This window comes from Chelonia mydas, chromosome 5, assembly GCF_015237465.2.
Source record: "Chelonia mydas isolate rCheMyd1 chromosome 5, rCheMyd1.pri.v2, whole genome shotgun sequence".
NCBI lineage: Eukaryota > Metazoa > Chordata > Testudines > Cheloniidae > Chelonia > Chelonia mydas.
The window spans coordinates 22,270,356-22,291,959 of NC_051245.2; the positions used below are offsets into that span (position 1 = coordinate 22,270,356).

The window sequence follows — 21,604 nt, forward strand, 5'->3', positions numbered from 1 at the left end:
TGAGATTAGCGCTTCTAAAAGCGTGTTATAAACACAGGAAGAAATTCACGCTACTGTGGAGGGGGCATGCAAAGCTCTCTGCATTACTTAAACCAGCTGGGCATAGCCAGAGCATCCAGGCATGGGCCGCAGCACACCCTCTATGCATCAGAATAGACTCTGGACTTTCTCTGAATAGGCTAGCATAGAGACGGACCATCAAATGAAATCCACAATTACTCAACTCCCAGTGGACTTTAGGCCACTGCAGAGGCTGGGGCCAGTATTCCTGGTCTTCTTTTACAGCCAGTTGGCTGGAAGAGATACATGGCAGCTTCACAGCCTAGCTATGAATCTCAAGGATGGAGTCCAGCCCTTCAATTCTTCCTTGGTTAGCTCCCCACACAACACCGGTTTATTAGGGCTTTGTGCAGAGAGGAGTAATACAAATCACAGCGCAATTCTATAACAGCAGCAGCCTTTTAAATTAAGAAAAATAACTTTCTAAATATGTAATTTTCTGAAGGAAGCTGGAAAAATGTTTGCTGAACTAGCCATAAAAACTTAATTCATAAAATGAATCAGACTAGTATAGGTGGAATATGTTATATGCTAGTATGCCCTATCATACAGAACTCTACAACCATAGTATCTCGCAAGTATGAGTTTTTAAATAAGTGATTTTGCAGGATCAGTCGAGTCTAATCCCACTGATAAGTCAAAGCAGCTTAAAAACAAAAAAAAATAAAAATAAAACCAATCCAACAATCACCTACGGCTGTGAAACAAACTTGGGGAGAGTTATAGCTGCATGTTAAATTGCTTCCCAAAAATGAATTGTACCAAAAGTATAAATGTAATTCATCTGAACACCATAATAATCCATCGGAGAGCCTTAGTACCATGTCTCTAGCCCCAGTCCATTTAACTTTCCCTGACTGCCAGCATTTGTATGGCTTCCATTTGCTGCACCTGAATCTACAAAGAATGTGATTTGGCTTGGTACTGCTATTCCGGGAATCAATTACCATTTTATACATCAGTATTTAGTTACAGGGCTGCAAATGTCCTCTAGCCAATCATAATTCAGGTTCTAAACATCAGAGGTTAATCTCTAGACACTGGGAATTTGGCAAAAGTTATTATAACGAAGGGAGAGTTCCCTGCTTGTATTGTTTTGATTATATTAAGCTTCCATTCATAAATACTGTCATTGTAGCAATGATTAATCTCAGCACTTAGGCTATTTAAAAAGCCATCATAGCAATTAATTGTACAGTGGAAATATGTTATCTGCCTCTTTTCTTTAAAAATGACTTACAACCCATGGGCAAAAATCTTGCTGGAATGTAACAGAACAGAAATCTGTACTTACCTGTGACAACCCTGTGGAAAAGCCTCAGAGTTTAATTCTATTGGCTAGATCTTCAGATGATGTAAATTGGCTTATGTCTATTTACTCCAGCTAAGGATCTGGCCCCATAGGTTTGTTAAGCAATTGTCCTATTGGACTCACCCCTATTAAGTGCTACTAAAAGCTTTTCTATAAGGGAGAACTTTGGCCCTGTGTCTTGCATTTAGTAAATTCAATTAAAGAGATTTGGCACGCTACATATCAACAAGTCATGTGTAAGTGTGTACTTTAAATGAGACTAAGATATGAAACAGCAAACATAATAAATCTTAGCTTGATAACACAAATTCAGCATTTCTGCTGCTCGTCTTTTGCGTTACAGTATCTTTCTTGTGCATTCCAGTGAGACTGCTAACCTTCCTTGAGCACAGTCTAACCAATAACAGCATCTACTTCTTGACAACGTAAATACATGATCCATGACTACTCAGTCACTGCAAGCCCTGTACAATCAAGGCACTGCGCTTTCTGAAAAATTTGCATCTGCACCCATGCAATAATCCATGGACAACGAAATTTGTTACACCGAGAAAAACTGCAAAGTAAGCATGTTTTTAAAATTATCATGATTTAATTCAATTCTGAGATTGTGATATGTGTGCAATAAAGTGACGGTATATAAACCATACCATCTGATATATGGTTTGTTTTAAAGTATTGTTTCAGATTAAGAATCCTTATACCTACACTGATTAAAATTACGAAGTTGGTACGCCAAGCACTTTGAAGCTATTGTGGTACAATAAGTCTTCAAGTCTGAAAGCCACTGATCTGACAGATATCTGAGAATATACCAATTAAAAATCAAAGACACAATCATATAGTCTTTACTCAGGTATAGTTGTTCCTGAAGGGTACAAAACTGGGCCCCAATAAATGAATTAAGCACAGCATATGGTTTGGGTTACTAGAATGAAATTCACAGTTCTCTGCACAAGAGTGGATGTCCAGAAAAAACATCAGGCCCAATGTGTCTCAAGTTGGCCATCCAAAACAGAAACAACTCAAATTAACTGAAAGTTTAGGCTTCCATATAACACTACAAGAGCACAGCCACTAGACGGGGGTTTTTTTGCTACAGATACAGACTTCTTTACCAAAACAAACAAACACACACACACACACCTAAAAAGAAAAGGAGTACTTGTGGCACCTTAGAGTACTCCTTTTCTTTTTGCGAATACAGACTAACACGGCTGTTACTCTGAAACACACACCTAAGGAATTTGTGTAGTTTGTTTAGCCAAGTGCACTATATGCTGTATTAAAATCACACATGTCCAGCGCTCTGAAAGCCATTAAAACACTAAAAGATAGACACACAAATGGTTAAAAGTGTTGTTCTTCCCTCTATGGCGTGAACCTCCACTGACCTCAATGGAGATTCTGTGCAGGAACGATTCCAGAATAAGCAATCAAGGCCTCAGATCAATGGTGGGAGTAGTTCTAGATATTAGAAAGGGTGTGATTTTCAAAAGCTCATGAGTGATTTAGGAGCCTAAGTTATTTTTAATAGAAGAAAATCTTTAAAACAGATTATTTCACTGTTACCATTAGAGGGAAAGAACAATCTGTTTCCTTAAGTGTACAAGGAAAAGAGCAAAATCTCATACTCAAAACTAATATGGGTAGTTTTCAAACTGCCATAGTCATGTCCCTCCTTAACTAAGTGCATAAAAGACCTAGGTGAGCCTCAGATCTGGGTTTTGCACATGGCAGCAACTTGGAATGACTCAACTGTTAATTCAGTTCTGTGAAACAGCATGACGGTGATACTCTTAACTCCATGCTTATATAATTTTGCATGGGATTGTCCTATCCCAGTGTGTATTGAAAGTCAATGATGAACTTAGAAAGCAAGCAACACACACTCTGGAAACTTACAAAGTAAATGCCCCTAAAGGAGTCAAGATGCCTTTTAACAATTTAACCAGAAGAAGAGCTTGGAAGCTTGTCTCTTTCACCAGCAGAAGTTGGTCTGATAAAAGATATGACCTCACCCCACCTTATGTCTCTGTTAATTATTTAGGTTAATAGCTAGGCTTGGTATTTACAATATACCCTTATAAAATTAGCTTCATTTTATGGCCTACTTGGTATATTATTATATGTACAAAGGCTGTATCTTATTAAGCTGCATTATGAGCTTAGATAGGGCCAAATCTAACTCATATTGGGTAGCCTCTCCTCCATTGGAATGGGATGGGGCCTATAGAAAATATCTGTCCTGTACGTTTGGCACTGGGGGAAGAAAACTTTTAAAAAGTGATTTCTGCTGGAGGATACACTCTGATAAGAGACTACAGGCAATAACAATGCTATTTCAGTAATGCCTGCAATGCTTAGAAGTGACTAGCTTGACATTTTTCAGCTCTATAGTTATTTTTACAGCTGATAAGGGTATAAATGAAAAATGCCATCCCCAATTTTCTTCAGAGGTTGCTGATTTTGGTTTATAAGGTAGAAATCATAAAAAAGTTACTCTGGGAATCCACCCGAAGTTTGTATAACGAAGAGCTCCTTCAGAAATTTTAAAACGATGACACTAACGAAGTCATAATTTGAAGCCATCCTTCACCTGCTAAGAGCCACACTTTAGCACCACTGGACTGAAAGAAGAGAGTGCACAGCACTGCTCATACCAGCATGTCTTGCATAAAGTGCAGTGGTCAAGCAGTAATTCTGATACCGCACCATCTTGTTAGATACAGCTTGATAACAATGTTGGCTCAGGTACACTATAGAGGGTCTTTCATATAACCTTTTCACAGAACTATTATAAATACAACAAACAATTACAGAGTTGACAACAGAGACACAGGTGGACATTAAGAAGCTTAGGGCAAGGGGGAAAGGAGATGTTTACAGGTGTGATTTGATAAGAGCTACATGGGAGGTTTTTCAGACAACAAATGTTGCAGAGAAGATTCTTGCACCAGTGGTAGTGAGGCTGTATTGTGTGAAAGGGTGAGATAAGCTGAGGGTGTGGGGAATGTACTGAAGGGAGGGTGGTGTCTCAATGAGATATGGGCAATTTTGAACTGGCTCTTGAGGTGAATGGGGAACCAGAGGTTTTGAGAACTGGAGGTGATGTGGCCATTTCTGAAGGACTCAAGAATGGATTGATGATATCAGGACGCAGTTCATTACCATGGTTTATGCTTATTTCTCAGGTATATAACTCATTAAAATAAATGGTACAGACAGATTTGAAAGGGGTATCTATCTCAAAGTGTATTTTTAATCTCAGTATTTTATAACCAGTTTCACATGAAAAACTCCAAGGTAAGCAAAAGCTCATGCAGGCCAATTCAGTGTCAGTTACTACAAAACTAGTGATTGATGCTTTTCACAAGACACTTTGAGATACTACTTCAGTGGATAGTGAAATAAGTGTGAACAGAATGAAGAGTAAAGGAAAACATTGTAACAAAAAAGCAGGCTTAGTTAGAAACCACCAGGAACTTTGCATTATGTAAGCACATCACTGATATTTATATAAGTACCAACCAGATGTAATGGGGACCCACAGATATGTATCCCTCCAATATGGTCACTACAGTGAATGCTCAAAATACTAGTGTTGGCAGCCAAATAGGAAATATGCTCTAAATGATGCATAGGTATAATTCCAATTAACGATATATGGGCATGCTGAAAGAAGACTATATCCCCAGAGTGTACTACATTCACAAAACACCACAGTTTAATTGCTAACCTTGCCATTTAATTTAGTGCACATAAAAGCAACGATCTTTGGGTTCTGGGCCATCTCTTACAAAGATTTTCACTGCTGAACCCCTCACACAGGGACTTCACATCCACAACAGCTGTTTTTGCTAAACTCATACTCTCCAATACTGAAAACAGCAAAAGTCTAAGTAAACATAGCAGCAAATCTCCATGTAATTATAATGGGTTTGAAAAATTTAGAGGGCTGCTAGCAAAAGGATTAAACCTATTAGCCAAAGGCTATAGAAAAGATGAGCAGAGACACGATTCTCATCAGTTTCACGGCTGATCATTGACCAGAGTCTGATCATCACTTTGCTGCTGCTCTGAGAACCTTATGACTAGGAAGAGAGGGAAATGGAGCAGACTCAAGAATACACCACTTCATTGGTTAACATTTGGGAGGTTTTCTTCAATTAAAAACTGCAATTCTGCAGAAATTAATGGCCTAAGATCCTCACACTTTTCCTAGGGAAGTTTTTTTTTGTTTTTTCATTTTTTTTAACTAGACATTGACAAATGGATTTTTTTCAAGCCCTGGCCTCAAATAATTGAAATTATTCATATGTTGTGGCTTTTAAAATCTATTTAATTTATATTAAAAATAGTTCCACCAATTGTTCTTAAGACTTTCGGCACATGGCCCTGTATTCTCAGGGGGCTGTCTCAGAGTTCATGCAGAATGCAAGCAGCCATCTTCAGCTCACTTTAGATTTCTTTTTAAAGGGCAGTTAGGCTCACTTGAGCCAGCATAAAACTGTTACTACTTTGCCCCATGAGCACCCTCCCTACTCAGCCAGCTGTCACCATTTGTAGGCAGCTGGGCTCCTTTAGATTTTTAATCTTACCAGAGAAATTAAATTTGCAGCTGTGAAATGGATCCCAGTTCAGCTCTTGGAGTCTCTAACAACTGTTTCCGGAAAGCTGGTCACGCACCATGGCTAAGAGGCGGGTTTTTTTTTATAAGTTCTTCCCCTTGAGGATAACCTCAGAAATGCCTGGCCTGCTCGAAACTTTTGCTTTAAAAGCTGGATTGGAAGATGGTCCATGGTCTTTAAGTAACAGAGCTTAGATTAGAAAGACAGCTACAGCTGGACTTGAGGATATATTAAGAGGCTTTGTCTGCCTTTGTACCTAAATTATAAATTAAAAACAGAGGTGGGAACATGTTCCTATCATTTTGCCATTCACCCCTATTTCCTTTTGCTGATCTTTTTCATTGCATAGATTTTTGGTGTTCTTTGAGGTCCACACTGGGAGTTGGTTCAGAAGTGTGGCAGATCCAAAATATATGCATATAGCAAAGCACAACACAGCTCTGGATCAACAGCATCCAAGGCTACAGAAATCAGATTTTTACTTTTACAATGCCATTTTGTAACATGCAGTGTTCAAGCGCCTCTCCAAGGAACATATCCACAACCAGACATTAGGATGATACTAAACAAATACATCCAAAATCCATGTGCAAGATTTAAAGCAAATTCAGGGACATGTTTGTATGTAAAATTGTGGGAGTAAAAGATCAGACTCGGAATCCAGGTGGAAGGGGTAAAACAAAAGCCTTGTCAATGGAAGAGGAGTGTCCTTCACCAATAAAGCAGGAGGTAAGAGCAGTGTAAAATTTGCTGGGTTTGCTTTGCCTTTTTTTAAAAAAAAAAATGGTAGAAAAACATGGATTTAAAAGAACCCTCATTCTGAAATTCCACTGCCATTTCCAAGGACAAAACTTCTGTTGCCGGGGGGAACAAAAGGAAGATGAAGGCCTGAGATAGAAGAAAACAGTCACTGCCAGATGTTGCTCTCCCTTTCACCAGTGTAAATCAGAAATAAATTCACTGATATTAAATTGGGGTCAAGGCCCTCACCCCTCCCAATCTTCTCAGCCAGGAGGGAGGTTTTTCTTTCAAAACCTGAAAGTACTTGGTGGGCCATTGCAGATACCGAATGACATCCTCAGCAGCCAACAGAGCAGCCCATTTCCTCAATACACTTTTCTTACAAGTGTTCAGCTGTGAACTGTGGTGTTTTATTTCTGCCAGAGCTTCAATACTGTCCTCTAAATTTCCTGCCTACCCCATATTATGTAGCCATCTCCACACTTCTGAAAGCTGGAATGCAAAAGCAGGTCTCACCACCCCCAGTCATAGGGCTAGTTACATCACTCACAACCCTCATGAGTATCCAGCTTTGCGCCTCTACCTCTCCTGGGTGGATTCTCCAACTCTTAGACTGGGTCCTGGGCTATAGTATCCAGTGCATCAACCATGCTTATCCTACAAGGTCCAACTGGATTGGGCACCTGCTGTTCATCCTTCTAGAAGCTTGTGACCGGCAGTGCAAAGAGTGACCAGATGACGTTCTGAAACCCAGGTATTCTTTAATCTTAACAAATCTCAGGAGCAAAGCATAACGTAAGAGAAAAAGGTTATTAAACCAGCCGTCAGTTTCTACACAGATGTCTTACCTAAAGGCTTGCCTTACTGGGGAGAGACCTCCCTTTACTGTCTCCCCCAAACAAATGCTCCGTCCCTAGAAAGGGTCACTTTTATCCAGCCCTAAGCCTTTTGTCTCCATTTCCCAGCCTTTTGCTTCTGCTGCCCCAAGCCAGTCTGGTGAGCTCAGCAGGGTATCAGAACTTCAAAGCCAATGGCTCTTGCATTGTTCCTTAAGTGTTGGTAGGTGGGTGACTATCTGAAGCCATGGTGCTCTTTCCTAGCTATGTGCAATCAGCCTCATCTTGAATTAACCCCATGTATCCATACATAAAACCAATTACAAACATATAGAACATCCTGTATCCATAAATTACAGAACAGCCCCACTTCTTCACATTCCCCTCCACCAAAAAGCTGACCACAAGTTATTTCATCTGTAGAAGGAAGTGATGTTTCCCAGTTTCCCATCAGTTGAGCATATCAGGAAAGGACTGGAAGTAATTTATATTAAAGATGCCACTTAAAGAACAAACAAACCAACCATGTCCCTAAATTGATGGCTTCAGTAGATTAACTCAGCTAATCCCATTTATCTTTAGGTCACTGGTCAGTGCTGATGAAACCAGGAAGTAACAACATTTTCAACAAATATTTGTACTTTAAGTACATGAAAAAAGTCTGGAAAAGAATCAGTAACTTCATCCACTCAGATATATGTCACGTATAAACTAATCAGCCCCGCACTGTTATCCCCTGGACCGGGAACTAGCCTGTTAGCGAGTCATTAACATCCCTGGTTCATTTTTTTTTTTAAAGCTATGCAACCTCCATACTGTGTACGCAATAGTACTTACAGCCTGGTGTTCCTCTTCCCCTTTAATATTCCCCCATTTTGTCCCTACAACCCACTGTTGTCACATCTCATCCTTATTCAGACTGTGAGATCTTTGAGACAGAAACCTTCTTTTATTTTCTGTTTGCACAGTAGCCACCACACAGGCCTTGATTCCAATTGGGGTCTCTGGACACTATCATATTACAAATAATATCAGCTTGAAAGGTTTTCTTTCTGTTTCATTGGGGTGGGGTTCCTGCGTGTCAGTACATCTCCAGCGTCAGTCATGCCAATTCAATCCAACTCAGCTCCTTTCCAGACCATCCACCCACAATGGTTTGGGGATAAGTTCTAGTTCTGTAGCAGCACCCAGAAGCAACTCCAGAGCATTTTTTAGAATGAAGCAATGGGCCCGCTCCTGCCTGTTACTGAACAACCTCTGACCCCATTAACTTCAGTAGGAGTTGAGGGCTCTCACTATATTGCAAGAGACACTCAAACATCTTACAAGGTCAATCTGAGTCAAGCAGTTGAGACCAAAAAACTGACCTACCTTAAAAAGATTATCAGCTACCAAAGTACCCTGTGGAGTTCAAATCTCCATCAAGTTGAAATCCAAACACTCCATCAGCAAGAATTAAAATACCAACACTGACAACTTTCACATTTAATCTCCTTGTGCTGGCTCTGTAGCTGCATCACAATTGACTACGGCCCTATTGGATCTAACAATTAAATAGAGATGGGCCTTCTCCACACTTGGATAGAACTCCAGTGTAAACCCAAATTCTTAAAGTGATATTTGCAAGTCAGGTGATGGCACTCTTCCCTCTTAAGGTGGTACTCAACTATTATCCCGCTGCTGTTAGAAATGACATTGCTTGATCCAAATGTAAAAGGAAGAGCAAATTGTGAAGGAAATAATTAAATGCATAGAGGTAAATGTAATGCAACATGGGATTACCACAGATAGATCATGTCAGACTAACCTGATTTCCTTCTTTGAGAAAATAACTGAATTTTTAAATAAGGGAAGTGCAGTAGATATATTTGGACTTCAGTAAAGATTTGACATGGTACCACCTGGGAAATAATGAGGGAAGATAGGGATTGGCACAAGCATTGTAAGCTGGATAAAGAACTGGCCAAAGGGGAGAAGGCAGTGGGTTGTGATGAAAGGTGAATTTGGACTGGACAGAGGTTACTAGTTTCTCAAAGATGACCAATCTTATTCAATATTTTTATTAAATGATCCTGGCATAAAAAGTAGGAGTGTGCTAATGAAATTTGATGATAAGAAGTTGGCATCATCAATACAGAGAAGGATTGGAATATTATACAGGGAAATCTGGATGACCCTGAAGACTGGAGTGACAGAAATGGGATGAAATTCAATATTACATGGTGCAAGGTCATGCACTTAGGGTCTAATAATAAGAATTTCTGCTACAAGCTGGGGGCTCATCAACTGGAAGTGACAGAGGAGGAAAGAGACCTGGGTGTGCGGGTCAATAACAGGATGACTTTGAGCCACCAGTATGATGTGGCTGTGAAAAAGGCACATGCAACCCTACGATGTATTAGTGAGGCATTTTCAGTAGATATAGAGAAGCGTTAATACCATTGTACAAGGCAAAGCCTCATCTGGAACACTGTGTACAATTCTGGTCACCCAAGTTCAAGAAAAATGAATTGACACTGGAAGAGGTGCAGAGAAGTGCTACTAGGATGATCGGGGATATTGAGGGCCTCTCTTAAAAGAGGAGACTGGAAGAGCTTGATTTGTTTAGTTTTGCAGAAAAGAAACTGAGAGGGGACACGGTTGCTCTCGATAAATAGGTTGGCGGGGGTGAGGTCAATACCAAGGACGGTAAAGAGCTATTTAAGCTAAAGGACAATGCAGGCACAAGAACAAATGGCCATGGACAAATTCAGGCTGGAAATCAGAAAGTGGTTTCTACCCACCAGAGGGGTCAGATTCTGGAACAACAAGCCCCCCAACAAGAATTGCACGGAAAAACAATTTGTTTTGAGAGAGAGCTGGACAAATTTATGAGTGTAATTGTATGACAGGGATGCTTGTGGTGATGGGGGACAGAGCTCAACAGCCCTGGGGTTTCCAGTTCATATCTTATGCTCCTAGAGCTCATGCTTCAGGGTTTCAGTCGGCAGGGGTCAGAAACAGATTTCCCCCCCACCCCATATATTCTGGGAGGGTTGTTTTGTTTCTTTTAAATCTCCTTTCCCTGAAGCATCAGGGATGGCCACAACTAGAGCTGGGACACCGGACAGGGAGGGTCAGGGCTCCGAGGTGGCACCGAGCATTCTCTCTCTCTCAAGAGTTAGGTTGGCTGGTTCTTGCTCAGATGCTCAGGGTTCAACTGATCGTCATAGGTGGGGTCAGGAAGGAATTTCCCCCAGCTTAGATTGTCAGAGACCTTGTGAGTTTTTTGCCTTCCTCTGCAGCGTGTGGGTGCAGGTCACTTGCCAGGACTATCAGAGTATCATTTACCTACCGTTGCAGGGCCCTCAAGCACCAGTGCACCTAGGTCCCTCCTACTCTCTGCCTCTGGTACATAATAGTCTTATGTAGGTCTCATTTCCATTGTTGGGTTTAGTGTGTGGGTGCTGGGTGGGGTTGGTGGCCTGTGATATACAGGAGGTCAAACTAGGATCTAGTTGTCCCTTCTAACCTTAAACTCTACAAAGACCCCAAGCCACATTCATAAAATTCTACTATTCTCTTTGCAAGAGTAGAAGTTTTTTTCCCCCCTGTAGTCCTAGCTAAACTCCAACTCAGGTAATTACATCTTGGCCTACAGTACCTAAATTCCCCCCTTAGTTATAAAAACTGAATCAATTATTCTCCATTTCCTGCCTTGAACTGTTTAAAGGCTTTAGCCTGGCAAAGCATTCCACTCTAGAGTTCACTGCATTCCATGGGCGAGTGAAATTTTACATAACCCAGGTTGACTAGAGTTGAGGTTATAGAATCTTGCCCCACAGGTCAGGAAAGAGAGGGGTGGGCTCCACGGGGAGCCTTTTCCAGCCCTTCTCAGCCAGAAGAAAGATTGCCATGATGCCAGGTCTTGAGAAGGAGCAGGTGGGATAGAAGGAGAGAAAAGTAAGGAGATTCTGGAGGATCAAAATGAACTCAGCTCTGTGTGTGTGAATTTAGTAAACATTAATTTCACAGGAAAGCACTGCTTGCCAATGGACTAGACAGGTGCTCTGTAAAGTTGTCCACACACACCGCTCTGCCGATGCAATGCACAGCATCTTAACTGAACGTACAAAGCACTTCAGATGAATTAGCATTCCTGGTGGCGCATAAGCCAGAAAAAACATACAAATTGCCATATGGCTTCAGACCAATTCTCCATCTAGTCTCTGACAGTGGCGAATACCAGAACTTGAGGAGGAATGTACAGAATAGAGCCGTTCTGGAGAGATCTTCCCTGTGATGATTTTATGAAAATATGCTAATGAGTATGAATATGATGTAACTGGAATATGCTTCATGCAAAAGGTGTCTTATAAGGTATCATTACAAAGCTTGCAAAAAGAAAAGGAGTACTTGTGGCACCTTAGAGACTAACCAATTTATTTGAGCATAAGCTTTCGTGAGCTACAGCTGACTAACACGGCTGTTACTCTGAAACATTACAAAGCTTAGAATCTACTGAGTGTGGTCATCCTATTTGTATAAATGTATCACTCTTGTATCTGAAACTAGAAATATGCAATATAACTCTGAGGGCCTATTGTAATTATGCAAAGTGTGGGCCATTAATGGTGGTTTGGAATCTTGATGGCTCCCATCAGCCAGGACAATTGACTGTGGATGGCTCTCTTTGCAGGCAGGCCTTCCTGTGCATCAGTCTGGGAGCAATGAAGGCTTGGAGTCTCACAGGACACGTGACCAGGTCACCTGGTACTGAAATCCATCTTAAACCCGGTGCTTTTCCATTTAGAAGGGGAGGGTGGGGACCCAGAGAGACAAAAGATTCCTGCCTTGTGCCAAAGCCATATAACGGGGTGGAACAGAACAAAGGGGGTGGCCCCTAGCTACCATCTGAGCTGGAACAAGGGCTGTACCAGGGGAAAGGATTGTGCCCAGACTAGGAAGGCATCCAGTCTGTGAAAGAAACGTATTGAAACATCTCTGAGGGTGAAATTTTATCTATATTCAGTTTTATTGCTGTACTAGACTTAGACTTCCATGTTTTATTTTATTTTGCTTGGTAATTCACTTTGTTCTGTCTGTTACTACTTGGACCCACTTAAATCCTACTTTCTGTATTTAATAAAATCACTTTTTAGTTATTAAATTAACCCAATGTATTAATATCGGGGGGGGGGGGCAAACAGCTGTGCATATCTCTCTCTCAATGTTATAGAGGGCGAACAATTTATGTGTTTACCTTGTATAAGCTTTATACAAGGTAAAACATATATTTGGGGTTTGGACCCCATTGGGAGTTGGGCATCTGAGTGTTAAAGACAGAAACACTTCTTAAGTTGCTTTCAATTAAGTCTGCAGCTTTGGGGCACATGGTTCAGACCCTGGGTCTGTTGGAGCAGACTGGTGTGTCTGGCTCAGCAAGACAGGGTGCTGGAGTCCCAAGCTGGCAGGGAAAGCAGGGGCAGAAGTAGTCTTGGCACATCAGTTGGCAGTTCCCAAGGGGGGTTCTGTGATCCAACCCATCACAGTCCCCTCCTGGCTCCTGGTAGTCAGAGGTTTAGGGTCATTCTGTGCATGGGGTTACATCCTTGACCATCCTGACTCATAGGCATTGATCACAGGTATCCTCCATGAATTTATCTGGTCCTTTTCTGAACCCAGTTATATTTTTGGCCATCACAACATCCCACAGCAATGAGTTTCACAGGTTAGTTGTGCATTGTGTGAAGAAGTATTTTCTCTTGTTTGTATTAAACCTGCTGTCTAACAATTTCATCTGGTAACCCCTGGTTTTTGTATTGTGGGAAAGAGTAACTCTTCTCTGTTTATTTTTCCAAACCAATCATGATTTTACAGACCTCTATCCCATCCCCCCTTAATTCTTTTCTAAGATGAAGAGCTCTCATCGTGTTAGTCTCTCCTCATATGGAAGCTGTAGTGATATGTTTGTAGAAGATAATAATTTAGAGACGCTCCCTCATAAGGAACAGTATTATGAACACAGGCATTTGGAGCTGTGCCCTTCAGGCAGAGGTTAGGAACATCACATAGCTGTGTGCAGCAGTTCACTACAGAAGCTCTCCAGTTTGTTTTATTAAAAGTTTTATTCCTTTCTTGTTCACTGGTTTGTTATTTAATGAACCCCAGAATCATAACATGGTGTCAGAAGTGCTGAATGAGAAGGAAACTGCAGTCATTTTGAAGTTAACTCCTGTGTTTGCAACTGAAAGCAGAGACAAAGTGAGCCACCCGAGAAGCCCGTGGAGCACCAGGCACAGAGGCTTTTCTATGTACTAGTGAGCACAATAGTAGCTTCGCTGGCTTAAGAAGCGGGGCAAAAAAGGCAAAAATGAATGTGTTGCAATGTGGCAGAGAACTGGAAAAAATTCAGACGAGATTTGACCTGGATTTAGCAGCCATAGGGGCAGAGGGAAAAAAATGATAAACTGAAACCACATATCTTTTTTGCATGTTGTTGGGGAGGAAGCATTGGATATTCATAACAACTTTAAGTTTGCAGAAGGGGAAAGCACGATGTTAAATAAAATACTGACTAAATTTGAGGAACATTGCATGCCAAAAAGGAATGATACCTTTCAGAGACAAGTTTTTTACATGCATGGGATGACACCGTAGAGCAATATGTCACAGAATTAAAGAAACTCAGTACAACCTGTGACTTTGGTGAGTTGACAGAGTCTCTGGTCAAAGACAGAATCGTTTGTGGCATTAAAGACCATGTGTTAAAAGAGAGACTGCTCCTTGAAGGAGATTTAACTTGAGAAAAGGCTCTCCAAATATGCAGGGCAGCAGAAACTGTGAAAGCACAAGCCAAAGAGCTGAATTCACCAGAAGGGGTTATCCATGTACTAAGTACTAAAGAATATAACCAGAACAGGTCAAATCAGAAAGCAGTGTCACTCACTATGAAAACCACTGCTAGGAGGAAGACTGGATACAGATGGTTATGTGTAAGGTGTGGCTCACAGCATGGCCCCAAACAGCATGTTGCCTTTGGGAAACCGTCGTAAATGTGGGGGAAAATAATCGTTTTGCAAAATGCTGCAGATCCCAAATGCAGAAGAATCAAGTGCATTCAGTTAAAGACAGACAGACATCTGGTTAAGGAGTTCTTTATAGGCAAACTGGGGTCTAGCAAGCCTGATGAGAGGGATTGAATACTGACTATGACACTGAATGGAACAATTATTCCACTGAAACTGGACACAAGAGCTTAGGTTAATATGGCTGAACAAGATTATGAGAGACTGAAAATAAGACCAAAACTGGGACCAACAAAAATATACGGTAAGTAACTGGTTATTCTGGAACAAATATACCAGTGAAAGGGAGGTGCATTGCTAGCATCAACTATAAACACACCATGTACAGGCTCCCTCCCGTTCACAGTAGTGCCAAAAGAGGTGACACCACTTTTAGGCCTGGCTGCACGTGAGAAACTCAGTCTAGTAAAATGGGTGCTCTCACTACAAGATCATAGTGAACCTGGCTATGAGGCACTCTTTTGGGAATATCAAGACCTGTTTTAAGGGTTGGGTTACTTGCAGAGTGAACATACAATCCAGATAAACAAGCAGGTCCCTCTAGTTATCCATCCATGTAGAAAGGTGCCATCTGCACTCAGTAATAAAAACTCAAGGCTGAGCTTGCAAGGATGAAAGCAATGCAAGTAATACAAAAACCTGAGGAGCCAACAGAATGGGTGAGCTCCCTCGTCACCATGGAGAAAAGTAACAGCCAGATACACATATGTTTAGATCCCAGAGATCTCAACAAGGCTATAAAGAGAGAACATTTCAAACTACCAACCAGAGAACAGATTATGGCTCAGTTTGCAAATGTTCAATATTTCAGTAAATTGGATGCATCCTCAGGTTTTTGGCAGCTAAAATTAACTGAAGAAAGCTCAAAACTATGCACATTTACTACCCCATTTGGAAGATACAGATTCTTACACTTACCATTCGGCATAACTTCAGCACCAGAAGCATACCACAAAACCATACATATGATCTATGAACATATTAATGGTGTTATCCATTGAGCTATCAACGTTATCATCTGGGGTTTAGAGAAAGAGGAGTATGATCATAGACTTCGGGAAGTCCTGGATGCTTCAAACCTCAAACTAAATAGGAAGAACTGTGCTTTAGGGGTTAAAGAACTGACTTTTGTTGGGGACATTATTTCCAATGAAGATGTAAAACCTGGGAAGAGGAAGATTTCAGCCCCTGAAATAATGCCATGACCCCAGTCAAAGAGGTCCAATGGTTCCTGGGAATGGTTAATTATCTTGGAAAATTCATACCTAATCTATCTACCAAAGCAGCAGCTTTGAGAAAACTCCTAGAGTATAAAAATGAATGGTATTGGGGTGCAGAACAGGAGGAATCATGGGAAGATTTAAAACAACAACTGATACAGGAACCAGTGTTGAAATTCTATGCACCAGGAAAGCCTATTAAAATTTCAGCAGATGCTTAACAGTCTGGGTTAGGTGCAGTGATTTTACAGAAGAATGAGGATTGTTGGCAACCAGTGGCATATGCATCCAAATCACTGACTGAGGCAGAAACCAGATATGCAGAGATCGAAAAGGAGCTTTTAGGAATACTGTTTGCCTGTGAGAGATTCAATTAGTATATTTATGGACAGTCAGTGGAATTTGAAACGGACCACAAGCCCCTGATAATGTTATTTAGCAAACTGCTACCTGACTGTACCTTAAGGATTCAAAGAATGATGATAAAACTGCAAAGGTATGATTTGGTTGTGACCTACACGCCCAGTAAATCATGTTCACGGCAGATGCACTTGCCAGAGCAGTGGTTCCCATGAAACCAGAGAAGACTTTAGAGACAGAGATGCAAGTCTATGTAGATTCAATGGTAAAGTCAACTCCCATAGCTAATAGGAAACTGCAACATATAAGAGAGGAAAAAGAGAAAGATTAATCATTGAGAATCCTTAAAGAAGTGAGAATAAAGGGTGGCCTGAAAAAATAAACAATTGCTGTCCAAGTATAAGAGACTATCAGAACTGCAGACATGGACTTAGGGTGATTTTCAAGGGCAGCAAGGTTATAATTCCAATGAACCTTCGAAAAGAAATGCTACGGAAGATCCATGAGGGTCATTTAGGAATTGAGAAGTGCAAACAACGAGCATGAGGAGGTGTTGTATTGGCCGCGGACTAATCCCTACATTACTAATGTGGCAGGAAACTGCTTTTCCTGCTTGAAATATAAGCCATGCCAACAGGCAGAGCCACTGAGACCTCCTCCAGTTCCACAAAGGCCTTCTAAGAAAGTAGGTACTGGCATTCACCTAGCAAAGGATTATTTTAATAATCACAGATTATTATTCTCTGTATCCAGAAATTTGCACACTTCACAGTACTAATAGTAAGTCAGTGACAGCCGACGTGAAGGGAATCTTCTCCAGAGATGGAATTCCTAATGAAGTCTTTAGCGATAATGGGCCGCAATTTTCCAGTGCAAATTTTAGCAGTTTGCTACAGATTGCAATTTTCATCATAAAACATCAAGTCCAAATTACCCCCAATCAAACAGACTTGTGGAAAGATCTATACGGACAATAAAGAACCTTATGAAAAAGACTTTTGATGGGGCGGGGGGTGATATGTATAAAGCATTTCTGGTTTACCGAAGTACACCCCTGGAGAATGGCTTTTCTCCACAGCTCAGCTGGTAATGGGAAGAAGGATCAGCTCTAATTTACCAGTTACTGATAGCTTGCTGAAATCTCATAACAATTAAACCACATGGAAGATGAAAGAAAATCAGAAGTGGAAGCAGAAATATTCTTTTGACAAAAGGGCCTGCGATCTCCCATCTCTTAGCCCAGGTGGATAGAGTGTGCCTAGGGAATCACACCTCTAATACTTGGGGTACCACTAAAGAACAGCTGCATCTAAGGTGTTATGTAGCATAGACTGACCAGGGAGACACCTTTTCACGTAATCAAAGGATTTATGAATAAGCTCAGAATGTTCCAACACATTGACAGTGGATGTGGACTCTGGCATTTCCCATCTGACTGATCCTTTATCAACGTACAAAGGAGAAACTGTCAAGGAACAAGAGAACAATTCAGACTCTAACCAAAGGCTGATACTGAAATGATCAGAGCAGGAGATGAAATGTCCTGAAAGACTTCCTAACCTGCCTGGAGAAGGGGTATTTCAGGAAAGTGAAACATTGGGCTTATGGAAATTTCATGGGTTAAGAATTTAATGCATGTGTCATTAGATTGTTGTTAGCTATTTTATATGAGAGTTAATTTGTTTTTCTTTAAGAGGGAAGATGTAGAAATATGTTTGTAGAAGATTATTATTTAGAGATGCTCCCTCATAAGGAACAGTATTATGAACATAGGAATTTGGAGATGTGCCCTGGAGGCAGAGGCTGGGAACGCAGGGTGGCTGCATACAGCCCCTCACTGCAGAAGCTCTCCAGTTTATTTTATTAAAAGTTTTATCCCTTTCTCATTCATTCGGTTTGTTATTTAATGAACCCCCAGATCATTACAGAAGCCATTCCATATCCATGATCATCTTTGTTGCCCTTCTCGCACCTTTTCCAGTTCCACTAGATCTTTTTTCAGATGGGGAAACCAGAACCAGACACAATATTCAAGGTGTGGGTGCACCATGGATTTATATACACAGCTTGGCTTTCATGTCCCAGCTGAAGTACTGGCAGTTAGAAAACACTTTTTACTTGCCAACTGAACAATTTTAATATGGAAATCATTCCGGGGGACAGCATGCTACATGGAGCGGTTCCATAATTGGGATTTATTGCAGGTAATGTTTCTCTTGATGGTGCATGGGCCAGGAAAGAATTCAGCTGAGTCTTCCATGGCTGTAATTGGTTCTGTGGTCTTAACAGGTGAAAATGTGGTAAAAACATATTTTGTCAATGAAATAAGAGCTATGACTTAGAACGCACATAAACCAGATCTGTGGAGAAGAAAAGTGTCACTTTTACATAGTTGCTTTATGGCAATAAACATATTTTAAGAGACTCACCTAAGGTCAAACAGTAAGTCAGTGGCAGAGTGAGGATTATTACAAAGGAGTTCTTGGCTCAATTCACTAGACCATACTGCCTCTATTAGTTCTTATTCAAAGCAAATGTCATTTGTTGTTAGTAGTATTTGTAACGGGATAAAGTGTTAAATGGCTTCTACACAAGCATGTCTGTTTGTGAGGACATTAGAACATAGTACAAGCATCCATGGAGTGTGCATTGGTACATACAGCAGAGGATCTGATGGTTTCGCAATTTCACATACCATATGGAGTTGTTATTTTCCCCATACAGGGCTGGCCCAGGGTCATATAGGCCCCGGCAAACATCAGAACAAACTTCTTCACACCAGGCAGGAGATCATAAACAATAACATATGCACTTCCAAACCTGCTTCACTTAGGGTGTTTTGGTGAATGGGGGGAGAAATATTTGTCATCCTAGGGTTCCCTGATAATCCAATTCCACAAAATGTTTTTTTTTTTAAAAAACTGTTCTATTCTTACCACACTGAGAAGATGTTCCTTTGTCAAGGAATAAGGTATACATTTGAAGTTCACAATAAAATAATCATGTAGCTACCCTATGCAGTCAAAAGAATGGGATTCTCTCTGCTCATATTCAAAGTCCATGCATAGGTATGCAGTCTGCTAAAACACAGCAAGATCCTGATACACTGCCACATTTCTAGTGGATTAATAATCCGCAGGCAACACGCTTGTCTGACTGCAGAGAAATCACTAAATAAAAGAAATATAATTAACACATTGTATGAATGAATAAAGCACTAAGACAGATTGAGAGGACTAACCATTCTGACAGACCCATGTAAAGAATGAAACACGAACCCATGATTCTCAACACCACAGTATAATTTATCCTCTACTTTAAGAGTCTTTCTTTGACATAAGGAGTAGAGCAAGTGACTCATGCGCTGATCCTGAAGGTGCGGAGTGCCTCTTGCCATGTAAAACTGATTTGAAGGCCCCTTGTAGTAATAGGCTCTAAGAATGCAATTGAAGTCTAAAAGCAGGGATGCAAGCCAAGCTTTGCCACTTATCACAACAGATGTGCTTAGGCTTATCAAAAGGGCTCCCTCGTGTGTTCCACGGGTGAAAGAACAGAGAGGCGACTTGCCCTCTCTTCCTAAAGGCTATTCAATATTCGAATGAAGGCACAGCTCCCATGAAATAGCCAACAGGAGCTACATGCACTTCCAATAGCAGAATTTGCTATGCGCTTGTCCTTTTAAGCCAGATAGTGGAGCCAAAGAGAAACTTCCAATCAGGGAAGAAAAGGGAGGGTAGTTACAACATCCAGTCTCTGTTGTGATGATCTGTTAGCACCAATCAGATGGAAATGCAAACCGGTAATAGAGGATAGTGTTGTGGGATGCAAGAGGCATGTGTTTGATGGGAGACTGTTCTGGAAGAGTGGGGCACAGCCTAGCCCAATAGCTCTAAGACCATTCTTATATAACAATTTATATTTTCAAAAGAAAACTTGTTATAAAAAGGGAAAACACACTTTTCATAAGTGTTTTAGGATGAGAGGCACCATTAGCCAAAACTATACCAGCATAGATGCTAGCTAGCCTGTTTCATCAGAGTGGTGTGTATATTAATAGTCTGTACACTGTTTAAGAGTAGCAGCCCTGTTAGTCTGTATCCGCAAAAAGAAAAGGAGTACTTGTGGCACCTTAGAGACTAACAAATTTATTTGAGCTCCCAAAAGCTTATGCTCAAATAAATTTGTTAGTCTCTAAGGTGCCACAAGTACTCCTTTTCTTTTTACACTGTTTAAGTGACTTTTTCAGAACAGTTCAAAATACAATGCAGACACATTCACAAAACTTAGAGTTATATGAGATGAATGGCACACAGACACAGAGCACGCTGTTGTGCAATACAACACTTAGATGCTCCCCATCTGTATTTTATTTCTAAAACATATTTTACTTATTAGTTTAACTTATAATGTCCCTCCAGTTCCACTGCAAAAGAGGATTCTGCCAAAATACAGGGCTGAGCAGATGCCTTGAATTTGTATGAATATATAATAAATCTTAATAAATAAAAATTAAATATGCCTGTCTGTTGCATATACAAAACTCAGAAATACAAACAGGCATTTTAGTTACCAAAAAAGCCACCATGTTTTGGGTACTGAAACTTGCAGATGATAATATGCTTTTGGAAATAATAATAAATCTATATTTTTGCACAAATTGAAATGCAGGAGGAAAATATTTCTTTATGAAAAACTTTTGCAGCGAAACTTCATTTGGGAGACCCTTCTAGACTAATCTTTAAGAACGCTTTCATTTTAAAACCTGGTATTTGTGTGTCCAACAGGAAAACATTTTGTGACTTTAGTTGTAAAGGTTTTCTCCAAAGGAACTGTTTAGTGGTTTTGGGCAGAGTTCTGTTCCCACAGGAAATCATAACCTCATGTGAGATCATAAACAAAGTTTTTGCCCAATGTCTAATCCAGCTCCACCCTAATCTCCAAAATTTTAGCCTAGATGAAAGGGAAACACTGGTAGGAAGGTGTCAGCTCCCAGGTTAGCAGCTTTTCTGAAATATATTATGTCGTGGCATTACAACTGTTCTGGTCACTACTGATTTTTCATCTTTGCGCTGCACTTTTTGAGTTTAAATGTAGCTTCAGAGCCGAATCAAGGCAGCAGAGGGATTAAGATGGACTCAACTGCAGATGAATTGCCTACGGTACACAATACAGGTTAGGCTACTTCCTCACCAGTGGTTCATCAAGCACACAGAGCTGGGCTAAGGTGCAGTATACAAAGCCAAGACAACCCCCAAAGCGAAGAGTCGAGAGAGCTAGACGCTGAGAGGGCTCGATCCCTGCAGGCAGAAACCAAACAAACATTCATCCTTCGGTGCTTTTCAAACAAGGGCTGCTTCGGAGCTGGGGGTTGATTAAT

At 40.7% G+C, this 21,604-nt stretch overlaps 1 protein-coding gene across 9 annotated transcripts in view; it reads right to left on the minus strand.

Moving 5' to 3' along the window:
• The window catches only part of PDZD2 (PDZ domain containing 2), a 311,522-nt gene that overhangs the window by 157,802 nt on the left and 132,116 nt on the right, over nucleotides 1-21,604 (minus strand). The window lies entirely within an intron of this gene.